General features: G+C 44.7%; 1 non-coding gene across 1 annotated transcript; it reads left to right on the forward strand.

Moving 5' to 3' along the window:
- Positions 1-893: 893 nt before the first annotated feature.
- Positions 894-975, forward strand: TRNAS-GCU (transfer RNA serine (anticodon GCU)). Its single transcript has one exon. It is a non-coding gene; the product is annotated as a tRNA-Ser (tRNA).
- The last annotated feature ends 18,543 nt before the right edge of the window (positions 976-19,518 follow it).

Raw genomic sequence — 19,518 nt, forward strand, 5'->3', positions numbered from 1 at the left:
CTGTCGGATTTGCCAGTAAATTGTTTTAACCCCTCATTATCATACGGTGGGCAATATTTTAACACCCCATTCTTGCCCTCCCTTCACCCTCTGAACCCTGCTGATCAGGCGGGCAACTAGAGCCAAATTTGAGGGGGGGCTAAGTCTTCCAGCCATAGGCAGAGCGGCTGTAAGAAGGGGTGAAAACACAACAAGAGCCTCATTAGCGAGTAAATGGTCTTGTAAAGACCTGTGAAGTGCTCGGGTGCGGCTGCAATTAGACGGACGCCAGCCCGCGAGGCTGTCTCAGCCGGGCTGACACACATGAACAAAACCATCATCAGCGCGAGGCAGCTACGGTGATTTAGGTGAGCTGTGAGAGGTCCAGGGGTGTTTGTGTTCAGGGGCCACTCCCTGCTCAGCCAGGGACTGACCAGTGAACACAAATGGGACCCCCTGCTGGCTCATTAATTCGCTGGCATCCGTAAAGGCGTCCCTTTTCTCTCCGCCCAGGGCGCTATCTTAACAAAGGCCGGCTCTGCGCAGGTGCATCTATGTAGTGCCTGGTAAACCTTAAGAGGCGCTGAAGGTTGAGCTTTGGAGGAGAACGTGCGCCTTTTCATACGGCAGGTTTCAGTGACTAGAAATTCCATGGTGTTTATGTAAACAGAGGCGGAAAGGAGTTGCAGGGCGCCAATGGGCAGACACTGAAAGCGTCATTGTTCACATGGATGATGCAAACAGCGAGCAACGCTGACATCGCGCGGGAGTTCAAGCTTAAGTTCTCTTCTCCGCCGTGGATCCCGGACTGAAGGAAAGGAGAGACTTTGAGAGGAAATGAATAAAACAGACAGGAGGACAGTGATGAGCCATTGCAGTTTTGTTCCAGTGTGTATGCAGCTCCGTGCATGTCTGACGAGGTGGCCGAGTGGTTAAGGCGATGGACTGCTAATCCATTGTGCTCTGCACGCGTGGGTTCGAATCCCACCCTCGTCGCAGTTGTCATTTTTGGTAGATTATTATTCTGTCTTCATACAAATTCTTCTTACTTCATACAAATTGTTGGTTTGTTTCAATTAAGGGGGAAAAAAAGCATTTTCAACTAAAATGAACTCTGAAATTTCAGGTAAAAAGGGATGTTTGCTCCTGCTGGAACGCATTCCTGGAAGATACCCAATTGCAAGGAATTTGCTGAGTCATGAACAGGAGCCAAACAGGAGTTACTGCAAACAGACTCCGGGCCTGATTAGAGTTTGGTGGAGCCATGCTCCTCACAAACATGAGGGAAACCCTGTCCCCTTAGTACGAGTTTCAATGGACATGATGCCTGTGTAGGATGCCTGTGACTGAGTCACTCACCTGGCAGACTCTGAACCAGGTCAACCGGGTCCTGTAGAGAGATTTGTTGCATACTGAGGGAGTAAAGGAGTTATATCAGCTTCTACATTGACGCCTACAAGGAGAACAGGACTAAGAGATGGAAAAACTTATGTTTTTAAGATTCCTAAACATAGCAGCCAAGGTTTCAGATTGCTTATGTGTGACATTTTCAGTGTATTTATGAGTGACATTCAACAACTATGGCCCTGATTACGGTGGCAGTCGGTCGAACTGTTGACCGCCATGGTATTGGGCAGATGACCGTCCGACAATGAGTTGGCAGTTCCACACGGCCTATTATGATAAGACCGCTGTGCAGGTGGTGAGAAAGTGCTTTTTAGGTCTTGCCTAGGCAGCACATGCGCTGTTTTGTTCGAGACATGGAGTATCTGCTCTGGGGCTTTCACCCCGCCCCTCCACGCCTCTTGCTTTACATTCGTGTGTTTGCCTGTCTTTCAAACTCTGTGGCTTTGGGTGGTGAAACCGTATCAATTCTCCAGCCTTTGGTGTTCTCATTTCGCCCATAGCGACTGGCTCTTTCACTGTTTTCTTTCAACTATGTGGATGTATGTGTTTATTCACAGACTATTTTCTTATTTTAGCTTGCCACATAATTTTGGAAAGATGTGAATCAACTGCCCTTACGCATATGTGAGTTTGAATTTTTTTTATCCGCGTCTGTGACTTGATTGCAGCTGTTTCTTGCAGTGCTTACAAATTCTTAAGCATGGTAGCGTGGCTTTTTATTGTAATGTTAGGTTTAGGTTTAGTTTTGAAAGGGTATCTTTATGTCTGATATGGAGCACATCAGTATATCATTTTCCTCGTCCATGACTTGTTTGGAGCCTTTTTTTTGCCTTTTACAAATTGAGGAGCTGTTACTGCATTTTAAAAATATATTTGTGAAAGTAATCTTTTTTTCTGTGCTTATTTGTTGTTGAGAAGACAGCTTGGCCTTCTATTTAATTTCTTATTTAGATTTGAAAGGTTTCTTTATTTTCGATATGGCGCACAAATCACTAATGTCTACATGCAAACAACATCCACATATGCTAGTCACAGCAATGATAGAGATCTTTATAGCTATGCTAATTCTCTCTTTAGCCTAGCATGGCTGTCTCCTTTCTTAACACAGTTATAGTCCATTTAACCCTTTCACGCCAATCTAGACTCATTGTCTCTAATTTGGGGTTGTTTGGGAGGAAAGCAATGTTACTGCAGATGGCTTAAAAAGTAAAATATTTATTTTTAAGGCTTTAGGCTATTTTAGGAAGTGAGCTGATTGTAAGGCGCTTACACCTTTGTTTTTTTTTAAAGCAAGAAGGGGCTAACAAAATAGAAAGATCTTCTATGAATGAAGTGTGGACAGCAGGTAGATCTTCCAAGTATGTTTATTCACAAGTTAATAGGTTCAACAGCTCAGCCTCCCAACTGCCTCTCACTCCTTCAGTCTCTCATCCTCCAGATTCTTTCCTGAGCCACAAGAGCCCTCACATTCTAGAACACAAGGATGTCAGCAACTAGGCACAGCTGGCTGTCAGTAAGTAACATTACAACACATCTCCCTCTTTTTACAAAAAACAAAACAGAGTACCCATAAGAACACTATAGCAAACTTATACAACATAATCATTTAAATAAGCAGGGGTACGAGAAGTTCTAATAGATCTCTTTAAAACACCTGTCACATTTTTGTCACCACCATCTTGGGGAAGATTACCAGATTGAGCAGTCATATCACAAACAGCAACACGACTTAAGTTCCATATTCTATGATCTGAAGTTCTCACCGCGTTATCAAAAACCTTGATTACTTTCAAAGGTTTCGAAAACTTAGCACCTGGGACACAGAAACCAGGTTTTTTAATCATCACAAAATCACCAACAGAAACCTTGGTAGATTTAACAGCATGTCTCATATCATAATTCTTCTTACTTTTCTGGCACTTATAATCTTCCCTGTCCTTCCATGAGTTCTCATCAACAAAACCACCCTTGGCAGAGAGAAATTTGTTAACCCAAGGTGGTTCCAAAAAAGTATCAGGTTGTCTCCCACGAAACAAAAGAAAAGATTTCCCAGTCGTGGTATGAGGTGCAAAACGATAGACACTAACACACCTGGAAACCTCTTCTTTCCAATCAAGACAATTTTGTTTTGCCAGAGAAATAGTTTCCTTAAGAACCCTATTAAACCTCTCAACCGTGCCATTCGATTCAGGGTGATATAAAGCACACTTTTTGTGGACAATACCACAATTATCAAGAAAATCTTCCATTTCCTTCGAGACAAGTTGAACCCCATTGTCTGTCAGTATAGTTAACGGTAAACCTTCTCTAGAGATAAGTGCCTTCAGAAAATCAATTACAGTCTTTGTGTTCGTGTTTCTAACAAAAGAAATTTCTGGCCACCTGGAGTACAAATCCATCACTACAATAATAAAGGTATCACACCCATCGTCATGCACCGATCCTAAAATGTCAAGAGCTATATCCTTCCAGGGACCACAAGGACGAGACCTTTTCTCCATTGGCTGCGTCCTGATCTTCAAACTCTTCTCACTAAGAGAACACTGCACACATTCTCTCACCAGACACTCAATTTGAATATCCATGCCAGGCCACCAGTAAGTCGCACGCACTCTCTCCTTAGTCTTAGAGATGCCCAAATGTGCCTCATGAGCCAAATCCAACAGATCTTTCCTTAACGACACAGGAGGAACCAATCTGTGACCTCTCCACAACATACCTTCACAGCAAGATAACTGATCTCTCACAAACCAGAAATCCCTAGTAGAAAGGCTACCTTGTTCTTTGTTATGCCAACCATCATGAATAAGATCCAAAACATTTTGAATAACCTCATCCCGACGACAAGCATCTAGCCAAGACTCCTGGGAAATTACTTTGTTATCAATACCACACACAAAATCATGAGAATGACTAAACTCTGAATCAACATCACTTGGTTGATCAACTGGGACAAGTCTTGACAGCGCATCAGCAACAAAGTTATCTGAACCTGGAACATGCCTGACTGAGAAATTAAAGCCCTGTAGCCCAACAATCCATCTGGAGATTCTAGGTGAAATGGAATCAACACCCTTACATGTTAACACCTCACACAAAGGTTTGTGGTCTGTTCTAACTACAAAAGAGGTTCCCCATAGAAATTTCTTGAACTTCTTTATTGCCCAGTATACAGCAAGGGCTTCCCTCTCAATAACCGAATACCTTGTTTCAGCACCCTTCAAACACCTTGATATAAACACGATCGTGTTGTCAGGTTCAGTACCACCTTGATATAGAACAGCACCAATACCCTTAAGACTTGCGTCAGTGGAGATGATTAAACATTTGGTGGGATCAAAGTTTCGAAGGTTAGGAGCACTCTGCAACCTGAGCTTTATTTCTTCAAACTCTTTTTCACAGAACTCCTCCCACTCAAACTTTACCCCTTTTTTCAGTAGATTCCTCATGTTGTAGGTAGCCTCAGCAAAGTTCTTGATAAATTTGTTATAGTATTCTGCCATCCCCAAGAAGCGCATAAGCTCTTCCTTGGAGGAGGGAGAAATCAAATCCCTTATGGTATTTACCAATTCAGCCTTGGGAACAACACCATCAGCTGTTATAGAGTGACCTAAATAGTCAATTTTATCAAGTCCAAATTTGCACTTCTCACGTTTAAATGAGAGATTGTGAGCCGAAAGTCTGTCCAACACCTGTCGGACTCTCTTCCCATGTTCTATCTCATCACACCCATAAATTAAAATATCATCCTGGTACACACAAACACCAGGTACATTCACCAAAACCTTTTCCATTACTCGTTGGAAAACAGAAGCGGCAGAAACAAGCCCAAAAGGAAGTCTTATAAATCTAAACGTACCAAAAGGTGTAACAAAAGCGGTCAGGTCCCTGGAGGACTGGTCAAGTAAAATCTGGTGGTACGCAGAAGTCAAGTCAATTGTGCTGAACATTTTGGCACCATGCTCAACAGTTCTGCGATAATTGGAAGAGGATATTTATCTACCAGCACACATTTGTTAAGCTGTCTGAGGTCCACACATAGCCTCAAAGAACCATCCGCCTTCCTTGCCGCCACCACCGGAGCCAAACAGGATGTTCCTTCCACCTCCTCAATAATGCCCAGTGACTTTAGCTTCTCCAATTCTTTCAGCATCTCGTCCTTAACAGCAAACGGTACATTACGCACCTTGCTTGAAACCGGAACGGACCCAGGAGCCAATTTAATTTTATGACAATACCCTTTCAAACAGCCCAGTTTGTCCCCAAACACCTGTGGATATTCTTCCATCAATTGTGTTTGAAGTGAAGAGTGATGATTTACAGACTCAATTTTATCCCTGTTTTTGAGAATGATTGGAGGACTGCTGTTAGGATCCAGCATGACACCCAGATCTTTCTGATGCCACCAGCTGATGATGCTGTCTCCCTTCTTGGAAACATAAACTTTGCCAGACGTAAACCGACCCTCATACTCAATTAAGCCTATGAAATACCCTCTTAAATCAATGGGATCTCCACCATAAGCTGTGGGGCGAATGTCGGCCTTAAGAAGCTTGACTCTTGATACTAGATAATCATTGAAAGACTTATTAGATATAATAGTAATCTTCGCACCAGAGTCAAACAATACTCTTGTTTTCTGACCTTCAATAAAAATGTGATCTAAAGGTCCATCACAACCGACTTGAACAATGATTTGACCACATTCAAAATCATGTTGATCATTAGAATCATTATGGCCAATCTCATTCACACCCTGTCTAGATGATTTGATTTTACAAGCAATCACAAAATGTCCCTTTTTCTTACAGTAAGAGCATATAGCATTCAACGCAGGACAGGATTTGTCATTGGCCAATGACCTGTATTATTACATCTGTAACATTTATTTTCCTTATTGAATTTGATACGAGCCTTAACTTCTTTTTTTCCCTTCCTTGAGCTTTCATTTGTGACTCTTTAGACTTTGAATGTAAAGTCGTCTCAGTATTAACTACAGACACATCTTTGTTGAGATCTTTTTTGATTTCTTTAACACACTCAATAGAGTGTTCAATTCTTTTAGCTATCACTAAGACTTCGTCAAGAGATGGTTCATCTTTGAGCCACAATTCATCACGAACCTTTTCAGAGATACACCCCAACATAAATTGATCCCTTATCCTCTCATCAATCAACATATCAAATTTGCAAGTTGATGCCAACCGTCTCAGATCAGTGATATAATTTTCAATACTTTCCCCATCCTTTTGCATCCTCCTACCAAAATGATAACGTTCTAAAATCGTACTGACTTTTGGTAAGTAATGAGCATCAAGTTTGTAAATGCATATCTCGAACTCATTTAAACCAGTTGCAGCACCACCGGGGACATCAGGAAGATGGTCAAACACATCCTGTCCTTCTGATCCCAGACAGTGCATAAGTAGTGCCGTTTTCCTCTCTATACTGAGAGAAGTACCACAGACCCGGGCATATCTTTCGAAAACCTTTTTCCATTTGGACCATTTTATGGGTGGATCTCCTGGAGACTGTAAAAAAAATGGTGCTGCTGTAACGTTTTGCATGTCTGAAACTTGTCGTTAAAGCAACTTAATTACCAACTAAACTGTATTCCTTTTAAACTAATACAAAAAGTTTGTTGCAAATGCACCTGTATGAGGATTATACCCAAAAAAAAAATATTAGTAAAGCACGTATCTAATATGTCCACATTGTTAAACAATGAGGCTTCAGTATAGTATTGATACACACACTCACAGATAAACTTTGCGTAGGAACATTTTGTTGGCAATGCTTAGATAAATGTAGCACACAAAATATAGCTCCTTAAAAAAAATAAAGGCAATAACTGTGTGATTGTCAGCGTGGTGTTCCAACATACAAGTTATGACTACCATTAGACTGCATATGATGACACCATGAATCACACGGAAGTGACAGCGCTAAAATAATTAACCACAGTAAACATGAATAGCGCTGTGAACCTTAAAGTAGCTGTATGAAAACAAGGTTGACACGCCAAGAATAAAATAAGCTGTGCGTGTCAGCGTAGAACTGTGAAGACAGAAAGTACTTAATGGTTTCACATTCCAATGTATCGAAATAGACAGCCAAACCTCATGTTGAGCGAAGAAAAGCTAAGTCACTCAGCTAGACACAGAGTACTACACGCAAACGAAGCATGAGCTGTGCGTGTCAGCGTAGTTAACATCGGTAGAAAACTGCATGAATCACCAATGAAAGGACGCTTCCAGGGTTGTCAGGAAACACAGCAAGTCCATCAGCCAATGATAGTAGAATGACGAATCCAATGAGAGTTGAGTGTGAGAATGCGTGAAAGATAATTGACGCACGTCACCATATGAATCACGAGTGAAAAACACTTCCAGCGTTGCCAGGAAACACAGCAGACCCGTCAGCCAATGAGCGTAGAGACTTCAAGCCAATAAGAGTTGAGTGTGAAGATTGACGAACTTCATCTGCGTTGCGTTTCAGTGACGCCTGCAGCGAAACTGTGAAGACACGTCACAGAGTCTCACCGAGCAACAGCAGCGCGCGTGAAAGCGGTGAGATTTTTTGAATCTAAATATAGTTTTACGCTGTGCGCTCGACATCAAAACCAAGTTAATTTTTATTCTATCCAAAAATCAGAACTCAAGATATCAGGAACACATCATGCTCACATAAAAAAAAAAAGAAGTCAAGCTATTAGACATACATCAAGCTCTCGTTTTGCCTCGCACGGTAGCAACAAATTAAAACCTTACTTGAGAGTGGTTTTTCTCTTTGAAAAGAATATGTTCCGTAGCGTGCTTTCAAATCAAGGCTACTCCATATCCTTGTAGTCACCTTGTAATATATCAGCAAGCAAGTAAAAGCTCCGTTGGTAGATGACGTATAGCAGCTTCCACTTAAATTTGTAGGCTTGGAGTTGAGCTGTTTTCCCAGTCGTCGCCAGTGTTAAATAGAAAGATCTTCTATGAATGAAGTGTGGACAGCAGGTAGATCTTCCAAGTATGTTTATTCACAAGTTAATAGGTTCAACAGCTCAGCCTCCCAACTGCCTCTCACTCCTTCAGTCTCTCATCCTCCAGATTCTTTCCTGAGCCACAAGAGCCCTCACATTCTAGAACACAAGGATGTCAGCAACTAGGCACAGCTGGCTGTCAGTAAGTAACATTACAACACACCTTTGGTTTTTTTTAAAGCAAGAAGGGGCTAACAAGGAGTTTTGAGTGGTGGAAGAAGGTTTATTACTTTGTAGCTGTGTTTAGAAAGATGATAGCTACATTATATGAAAGAGACAGTTAGCATAGCTGTAAAGATTACTCTTCCTGCCACGACCTGCATATGTGTGATTTTTTGGCACGTATACATTGTGTGGACTGCTGTAAATCACCAGTTGGGAAGCTTCCTACTGAGACTAAACCCTACTCAGTGGTGGCCGACACAATGAAGAGATGATGGGGTGGGTGGAGGGGGGCGCAGTGGAGTGCGCTGGGTTTGATAATAAAAAAAAAACCTTACCTGGAGCTGCCAGCATCCTTCCATGTCACGCCTCGATCTTCCTGGTCCACGCAGGCACTTGGGCAGCGTCAGACTCACTGTGCAATCCCGGGCTACTTTCATGCTATGAGAGCAGCGCGGGGATTGGCCTAAGCGGGCCGAAAAGACGCTCCTCTCAGGACAGAGAGTCTGTGCTGTTTCGCCTGCCCGGCTGTTCAATACAACCATGTTGGAGAAACTTAAGTTTGCATGTGTATTTGGATGGCCTGCGATTGCCGGCCAAACACACATGCACACTTAGAAGTGCACATAGCACTCCTCCTCCCCCCTCCAATGCCCCGGCCCAGCCCCTCCCTGTACTTGCTGGCTCATAGCTGGCAAATGAAAAAGAAAACAATTATAGTATATTATTTTATTTTTCACCTGTTGGCTCTGAGCCAGTTGGGCAATGCTCCTCCGCCATTGCAGAGGAGACGCCACTGAACCTACTTCTGCAGCTGCTACGTTATTGGTTGGATATAGCAAGCCACATTTGCTGTTCTTTATTGTTATTATAAGTTAACAGGTACTAGAGTAAAGAATTACTCTATGATTGTTGCCAAGAGTAAAGGATCAAACCAAAAGGTTGTTTCCTTGCAAAAAAAAAAAAATCATTCTAAACAAACCCAAAAGCAACATTTATATTGGTGTGGAAAGTTGGAGCAATTTTTTGCAACTCATGATGTGCTAGGGCACTATTCAATGACATATGGATCAAAATGCTTATATTTTATGCATGAACCAAATGTAATCTGTATATATAAAATGACACAGTGTTCGACATGTCTAATAAGATCTTCCCTCTCTAACACATGAAGTGTTCTCTGCCATTTGCTGGGTTTCAAAGTTTCCCTTATCATAGTGCAAGGAGGTAGGAGAGCAGTGGAGCTGTGATGCCAGAGAGCAATACAAGTGAGAAAAATGCATTTTTAGTATGTGGGGAGAGCTCCAAAGACAAAACAAAATGTTACTTTGAAAAATGAAACTTTGAGTTTTGTGATGGTATATCATAGAAGAAAATCACTTCTTTGCATAGCTACACAGTTTTTTTTAGCAAAGGTGTCTTCAAGCCAGTAATCTACAAACTAGACGCAACTGCACTCAAACAGCACCAATAGCACACAACACCACCTCATCATCACTCAGCCAAGCGCAGCACCACCTCAGCCACAGTGCACCATCTCAGCACCACCTCTGCACCAGTGCAAAAACACCTCACTACCAGTGCAGCACTACCTCAGCATCGGTGCAGAACCTGCACAGCATTACTCAGTGCCACCACAGCATCACTCAGCACAACCTCAGCACCAGCGCAACATCTCCTCAGCATCAATCAACACCACCACAGCAACTCAGCACAGCACCACGTCCGCATCAGTGCACCACCACCAGTGCAGCACCAACTCAGCACCACCACAATCCCATCGCAGCATCAGCGCAGCATCGCATCAGCACAGCATTATCTCAGCATACCACCAACTCAGCATCATTAAGCACCACCTGAGCACCAGCACCACCACCAGAGAATGACTCAGAGACATCATGACTCAGCATAACCACAGCATCACTCAGCACCTTCACAACTTCACTTAGCACTCGCACAGCATCACTCAGCAATAACACAGCATCACTCAGCACAAGCGCAGCATCTCCTCAGCAGCAACACAGCACCAATGCAGGCCCACTCCAGCATCAGCACAGCACCCCTTTAGCACTCAGCATCACTCAGCACTACCCGAGCACCAGCTCAGCACCACCTAAGCACCAGCAAGGCACAACCACCTCAGCATGACTCAGCACAGCATCACTCAGCACCAGCGCAGCATCTTCTCAGCATCACTCAATACCACCACGGCACCATCTCAGCATCAGCACAGCATCACCTCCGCATCATTGCACCACAACCAGAGCAGCACCAACTCAGCCCCAACACAGCCCCACCACAGAATCAGCGTAGAACAACCTCAGCACCACCTCATCAGCAACCCAGCACCAACGCAGCACCACCTCAGCACAAGTGCATCATCACCTCAGCACCAACTCAGCACTACTCGGCACCACCTGAGCCCCAGCACAGCACCACCTGAGCACCACCAAAACATCACTCAACACCACCTCAGCATCACACAGCACCACCCCAGTATCACTTTTCACCACCTGAGGATCACCTCTGCACAACCACACTACCAGCTCAGCATCACCTCTGTAGCTTTCAGCACCAGCACAGCATCAGTGTAGCACCACCTCAGCATCAGTGTAGCACCACCTCAGAATCAGTGCAGCTCCACCTCCGCATCAGTACACCACCACCTCTGCATCAGCGCACCACCTCAAATACAGCACAGCATCACCTCAGCATCAGCACAGCACCACCTCAGCACCACCACAGCACCACTTCATTATCAGCACAGCGCCAACATCTCATCAGTGCACCACCACCAGTACAGCACCACCACCGCACCACCTCAATATCAGCACAGCACCAGTGCAACATCAGCTCAGCACCATCTCCGCATTAGTACACCACCATCAGAGCAGCCCCACCTCAGCACCAGTGCAGCCGCACTTCAGCGCCAGAGCAATCCCACCTCAGCAGCAATTCAGTACCAACGCAACACCACTTCAGCATCAGCGCAGCATTGCCTCAGCACAGCACCAATTTAGCACCACCTGAGCACCACCACCTCAGCATGACTCAGCACCATCTCAGCATCACTCAGCATCATCTCAGTATCAGCACAGCACCACCTCCTCATCAGTGCGCCACCACCAGTGCAGCACCATCTCAGCATCAGCGCAGCCTTACCACAGCATCAGCACAGCACCACCTTAGCACCAGCGCAGCACCCCCTCAACAACAACTCATCACCAATGCAGAACCATCGCAGCACCAGCACAACACCACCACAGCGCCACCCCAGCATCATTCAGCACCACCACAACATCACTCAGCAACACCACAGCATCACTCAGTAGTACATCAGCATAAGCATAGCACAACCTGAGTGCCACCTCAGCATCAGCAGAGCCCCATCTCTGCATCAGCGCATCACCATCTCCTCATTAGTGCACCACCACCAGTGCAGTACCAAATCAGCATAGAAACAGCGCAGCACCGCCTCAGCACCAGCACAGTACCACCTCTACATCAGCACAGCACCATCTCAGCATCAGCACAGCACCACCTCTGCATCAGTGCACCACCACCAGTACAGCCACACCTCAGCAGCAACACAGCACCACTTCAACATCAGTGAAGCACCATGTCAGCACCAGCACAGCATCAACTCAGCACAGCATCAACACAGCATCAGTCAGCACCACCTGAGTTTCAGCACAGCACCACCACCTCAGCATGCCTTAGCACCACTACAGCATGACTTGACTCAGCACCAGCACAGCCTCACTTAGCGCCACCACCGCATTAATTAGCACCACCTCAGCACCAGCACAGCATCTCCTCAGCATCACTCAGCACCACCTCCACATCAGTGCACCAACACCAGTGTGGCACTAACTCAGCACCAGCGCAGACCCAGCACAGCATCAGTTCAGCAGCACCTCAGTATCAGCACAGCACCCCCTCAGCAGCACTCAGAACCAAAGCAGCACCACGTCAGCATTAGCGCAGCACCACCTCAGCACCAGTGCAGCATCATCTCAGCAACAACTCAGCATCTTTCAGCACCACCTAAGCACCAGTACAGCACCACCTGAGCACCACCTCAGCATCACTCAGCACCACCTCAGTATCACTCAGCACTACTTCAGCATCAGCACAGAAACACCTCAGCACCAGTGCAGCACCACCTCAACATCAGCACAGCACCATTCCAACATTAACATAGCACCACCTCTGCCTTAGTTCACCACCACCAGTGAAGCCCCACCTCAGCACCAGAACAGCCCGACTTCAACAGCAACTCAGCACCAATGCACCCTCACTTCATCAGCGCAGCATCACCTCAGCTCGGCATCAGTCGGCACAATCTAAGCACCAACTCAGCACCACCTGAGCACCAGCACAGCACCACCACCTCAGCATGACTCTTCACCACCTCAGCATGACTCAGCACTAAGTCTGGGCAGAGCTGGCATAGTGCTACTTTGCAGAGTTCCATTGAGTTGGAAAACAACTGTGGGGAACTCTGCTCCACTCCCCTCCACCCTTCCTAATTTAATTATAAAAAAAAGGCACTTACCTGCTGTGGAGTCACCGGGCTGCCTCCTCCTTGCCATGGTCTCTCTCTCCTCCTCGTCCTCTTCCACAGAAACCCCTACGTTGTAAGTCTTGCGTCCTTTTTTTAAAATAATTAAATTCGGGAGGGTGGAGGGGCCGCGTTTTCAATGGAGCGCGAAGTAGGCAACACTCCTTAAACTCTGCTGGCGAAGTGGCGTTCCCTACCCGAGGTTACTCAGCACCACCTCAGTATCACTCTGCACCACCTTAATATCACTCAGCATTACCTGAGCACCACCACAGCCCCACCTGAGCATCAGTGCAGCACCATCTCAGTATCAGCACAGCACCACTTCCTCATCAGTGTAAAACAACCAGTGCAGCACCAACTCACCACCAGCGCAACCCAACCTCAGCTCTAACGCAGCTCCACCTCAGCAGCAACTCAGCAACAATGCAGCACCACTTCAGCATTAGCACAGCACCAACTCAGCATCACTCAGTGCCAGCTCAGCACCACCTGAGCACCAGCGCAACACCAACAACTCAACATGACTCAGCACCACCACAGTATGACTCAGCACCAGGGCACCATCACTCAGCACCACCACAGCATCACTCAGGACCAACGCAGCATCTCTTCAGCATCACTCAACACCACCATAGTACCAACTCCTCATCAGCACAGCACCACCTCCGCATCAGTGCACCACCACCAGTGCCGCAGCAACTCAGCACCAGCTCAGCCTTACCACAGCATCAGCACAGCACCACCTACATCAACTCATCATCAATGCAGAACCACTTCAGCATTAGTATAGCACCACCTCAGCCCCAGTGTAGCATCACCTCAGTACCAGTGCAACACCAACTCGGCATCACTCAGCACCAGCACAACACCACCACAGCACCACCCCAGCATCATTCAGCACCACCACAACATCACTCAGCAACACCACAGCATCACTCAGCAGTACATCAGCATAAGCATAGCACAACCTGAGTGCCACCTCAGCACCACCTCAACATCAGCAGAGCCCCATCTCTGCATCAGCGCATCACCATCTCCTCATTAGTGCACCACCACCAGTGCAGTACCAAATCAGCATAGAATCAGCGCAGCACCACCTCAGCACCAGCACAGTACCACCTCTACATCAGCACAGCACCATCTCAGCATCAGCACAGCACCACCTCTGCATCAGTGCACCACCACCAGTGCAGGCCCACCTCAGCACTAGCACAATCCCACCTCAACACCAGTACAGCCCTACCTCAGCAACAATTCAGCACCACTTCAGCGCAGCATCACCTCAGCACAGCACCAACTCAGCTTCTCTCAGCACCACCTGAGCACCAGCTCAACACCACCTGAGCACCAATGCAGACCAACCACCTCAGCATGACTCAGCGCCACAGCATACCTCAGCACAACCTGAGTATCACTCAGCATCACTTGAGCATCATCTTCGCACCAGCACACAACCACCTCATCATCACCCAGCATCAACTCAGTCTGCCCTCAAAATCTGGCATCTGCTGATTCTCCTCTAGTGTCCCTCCGCTGCTCGTGTTGTAAGTCAAGTACTATTTCCCAACCTCCACCCTCCCATTGTTTACGCCCCCCTGCCCCCAATAATAAAAAAAAGCTATAACAAACAAGCATTTGACCAGGGAGGGAAAAGTTGCCAACATTGCAAGGACAAAAAAAATAGAACACATTTTTTGTGTTAATTCTTTTTTTAATAAGGTTATTCATCTAAACATAATGTCTCCTTGGTTATATATAAGGTGACTAAAAGGCTTATACAATTTTTTATTCTACCTTTTCAACATGCTGCGCAGCAGCCACAGTACTCTACAGCACAGCTTAAAGACATTGGCAAAACCAATAGCTCTGTCTAAACACTTATAAGCTCCCAAAGGCAATCTCTATTGGATATGCAAATGCTTGTTTCTACTGCGGCTTGTGCTGAGTCCCAGGAAAAGCGCAGCAACATGTCACAGGAGAAAAAAGCACTTTGTGCACATCCATGTACTATGTTCCAGGCACCATGTGGTGTGTGTGGGCGGCCCTACATGTGCCCCCAGGACCAGTGAGCAGTGGCCCTGCTTGAGGCCCCCAAAGTCCATTTCCGTCTGCCTTTTCATGGTGGTGGGACTGCCATGAAAAATCAGCCAGAAAGGACCATCCTAATCCCTACTGCACTGCCTACGCAGGCATCTCCTCCATTGTAGCGATAGGATTCCGACCGCTGCCCCAACGGCATCTTGAATCCTGTCAGAGGCCCCCGACCTCTGCGGTCCCACCGGCTGTATCAAAGTGTGGCGGTTGGACCGATGCCTTGGATGTCGGGCTGACCGCTACCGACGGCCTGTTGGTGGCAGTCCTCCCGATATCATAATTAGGCATTGACACTGTTAAGTACATTGTACTGTGCTTAAAAGTTGGACCCGTCATATCCTGATGAATGGAATGAATTAGACAAATCAAATTTGTTTAATTCATCAGGTCATGACATGAAAAGCAGGACATTTTTGCGTGTTGGTATTGGAAGCCTCTCTGGGTAGCATCTGAAGTGCAAAGATGTTAAAATTAATCTGTCAATCCACTGATTGATGTGATGTCAGACTCCTGAGCACACAGACTTCTAACGCACTACACTTCCACTCCGAATACTGAATAACTAATAAGTGTGCACCAGCTCCATGGATAACTTACCTGAGACCGACTAGTAACAGTCTGGTGGCAGGGAGAGTGAGCCACCGTAGGCATGGGCCAGTGTCAATCAGAGGCTGCAGGCACCAAAGTCTCTCTGCACGGCCGCAGTTCAGTTCCGGACTCAAGCGGCATCTGGATGAGAGAGGCTGCAGGCATCATACCAACTGGAGGCACAACAGATAGCAGTGCGAGCAACGACGGGCTCCATCCAAACTTTAAGAAATAGATGACTGCCGACACACCCAAAGCTATTACAAGTCCTGTCTCAGGCAGCATTAATTGGGCAAATCATGGGACACATTGTTGCAGACTCCATGATGATGCCATCCAGTCACGTGAATGGCAATGCCGCAGTGATTGGTACAGGCAAGCGCAAATGAGCCAGCCCCCAGCCTGCAACAAACAGCCCCCACCTTTTATAACTGAGGAAGGAGAACCAGTCCTACCTTGGAAACAATGGACTAAACTGCTGTAATCTTACCTAATTGCAATGGGGGGGGGGGGTGGGGGGGGGGAGTTTACACCATTAAGGACACAGCATATTTTGCTACATAATCTGAGAATAGAGGAAGGAAAATAACAGAAACCTTAACTTAGTTGGAAGAGTAGGAGGATGAAGATCAATTGGATGTTTATCAGGTCACTTTCAACAAATTGCCAGATTATTTTGGTAAAAGGATAAATGTGTTCCTAGAAAGAGACAAGTTTTTCATGAGAATTCAGGGCAAGGCAGAAAAAGTAACAGAATAAATTGTAGCTCTTAAAGGTTTATCAAACACAAGTGACTTTGATGCCCTAACAGATTTACTCTTTCGTGATCAGTTGGTCAGATGTACCAACAATCCTAAAGTACAGGAGAAACTACTCACACAGAACCTTGACCTTAAATGGTCTATTGATGTGGCAGTAGGACTAGAGCATACAGCAGAAAGCATGAAGGAAATGAAAGTTAACACTGAAAACAATCATTGTCCTCCACTGAAGTGAATGTCATTAGAAAGTGGGGAGTACAGCAGTAGTTAAATCAGATGAACCCTACAAACAAAATGTTAGAAAAAATGAGGGTTTCCACAAGCACACAGCAGTGAATGAGAGAACCAAGTGTTTTCATTGTGGAAGCACTGGTCCTTTTCAAAATGTTGTGCATTGCCAGCCACAACCTCTAAGTGTAGAAAATGTAGGGAAAGGGGCACTTTGCTAGAGTGTGTAGGAACACACAGTATAAACAAGTTCATATGGTTGAGCCTAACATTCAAGAAGAAAATACTTTTGTTTTTCAGGTGAACGAGGAAATCAAACAAATGAATTTTCCATCTTGTGATTTATTTTGGATAATAGGCCTCTAACAGTATTTTTTGATGCTTGTTCCTCATATACATTATTGGATAAGAACAGTTTTGATGTCATGTTTCCTAATAGCAGTATTTTGTTAGAACCACCTTGCGTTAGACCAGGCTGGTACAATGGAGATGCAATAAAGTGAAACTTTGGATCTGTTTCAAAGACAGAAGCAATATAGGGAATGTACACATCCCCATAAAGGGGTCAAATCTTCTTGGATGGAAACACCAGAAAGACTTGGGCATAAAACTTGATCCCAACAGTGCTGATCCTGTTCTTTTAGTAAATCTTTTTGTGTGCCAGGAAGAAGTTTGTAATTAGTGTCCTGAGGTGTTGTCAGAAACGTTAAGCTTATTAAACAATTATCAACACCATATTAAACTCAAATCCAGTGTTCCACCTGTAGTACATAAGGTTAGACTCATTCCCCATCTTCTTCATACTTCACTCAGGGAAGAGATAGAAAAGGTACTCAAACTGCATGTAATTAAGCCTATAGAGTGCTCAGAGTGGCTAGCTCCAATTGTAATTGCTCACAGGGCTACTAAGGGCATAATTAGACTATGTGTTGACCTCAGGGACCTTAATGACAAGATCTGGGTGGATCGACACCAATTACCCCAGTTCTATGAAATCCTTACACTAATTGACAAAGCATCCTATTTTAGTGTATTAGTCCTATCTTCGGCCTATAACCAAGTAGAATTAGATCCCTCCTCAAGACATTTGACTTCATACGAAACACCATTCGAAGCATTCCAGGACAAAACAGTGCCTTTTGGTCTGGCTTCAGCTGTGGCAGCATTCCAACGCATTATGCAACATATGCTACAACACATACCCAAAACCATCTGTTTCCAAGATGAAATATTGATGTTTGCCACTACCTTTAAAGAGCATGATAAAACTCTCAAGGCAGTTTTAAGCAGACTTAAGCAGGCAGGCTTAACCATTAAGAAAGAAAAATGTCTCATTGAGGTAACCTCAATAAGATGTTCCATAAAAGAGTCTCTCAAAGGGGCACAGGTTTCAAGTTAAAGTGCACTAGGGAAGAGTCCTTTTAACCTAAAGTAGAAGTGAATTATGGAAGTTAGGCAGGCAGAATAGAGTCAGTGGAGTGACAGAATGATGGCAATGGCTACAGTTCTCAATAGAATCACCAAAGAACCCTCAGAAAAGTGCAAGAACAAGTTTGTGCAAGAAGTTTCTCATAGAAAGTCTCCAGTAAAGACTCCCAACAAATGTCCCAGCTCCTCCTCAAAAGCAACATACTTTATAAGGTAAATTTTTCATCATGACGTTAATTGTCAGTCCACTGTGGAGTGAACCCAAGTGGTCACTCTTCCATTCAGCAGGTACAAGTTGATACTCCAGGAGATTTTCCCACTAGTGTAAGGTGAACCACGAAAAACTGCATCGTCACAGGTTTATAGACATTAAACCTTAACAATATTGCATTATCCAGGGACACGGTCAACAGGCTAAGTTCTCATGAAAACCACACAATGTAGAATTAAGAAGAAGATGTCCAACTGTCTTTTATGGAATATGACATATTCAGGACAAAATGAGATGTATTGGGAACAGGGTAAAAGTTCACAACATTATGTCATGGAAAATCACAGCCTAAAGTGAAAAGTCATTTAAACGCGCTTAAAGTCATATTTCATTTCAGTAAAAGACTCCTAAATTATGCTAAAAACATTATAAAATCATTCAAATATATCATATATAAGCACTTCAAAACATTTGCTTAGTGATTAATACATATAAATTCACGACTGTGAGTATGGCCTATTTCTATAATTTCAAAGTACCAACGTGTAAAATATGTTTAAATCTTTTCAATAAAAATCATTTTCATAAATCTCTAATCTACATAATATTGGGCACTTATAATAAAATAGCGAAGCTCTAACATGAACGGTGATTTTTTTGCACCAACATGTGTTATCGAATCACTCTTGCAAGTAATGCTAAGTTTCACGTTTCTCTTCCCACAACATTGGGACATATTAACAAGCCAGGCGATAAAATTATCGCCGCTTTAGCGGCAGAAAACTGCCGATAAAACGGCGATAATGGGCTTGATAATATGCTCTATGGAATTCCAATTGAAGCCCATGTTAGACGTCCTTCACATTTAACATGGGCATCAATTGGAATTCCATAGAGCATATTATCAAGCCCATTATCGCCGTTTTAGCGGCAGTTTTGTGCCGCTAAAGCTGCGATAATTTTATCGCCTGGCTTGTTAATATGCCCCATTGTTGTTAATATTATGAGTAAATGGTCATAAAGTCATCTCAAAATCAATACGTTTATTCATTCTACTCTACTC

The sequence above is a fragment of the Triturus cristatus genome, chromosome 12 (assembly GCF_964204655.1).
Source record: "Triturus cristatus chromosome 12, aTriCri1.1, whole genome shotgun sequence".
Lineage (NCBI taxonomy): Eukaryota > Metazoa > Chordata > Amphibia > Caudata > Salamandridae > Triturus > Triturus cristatus.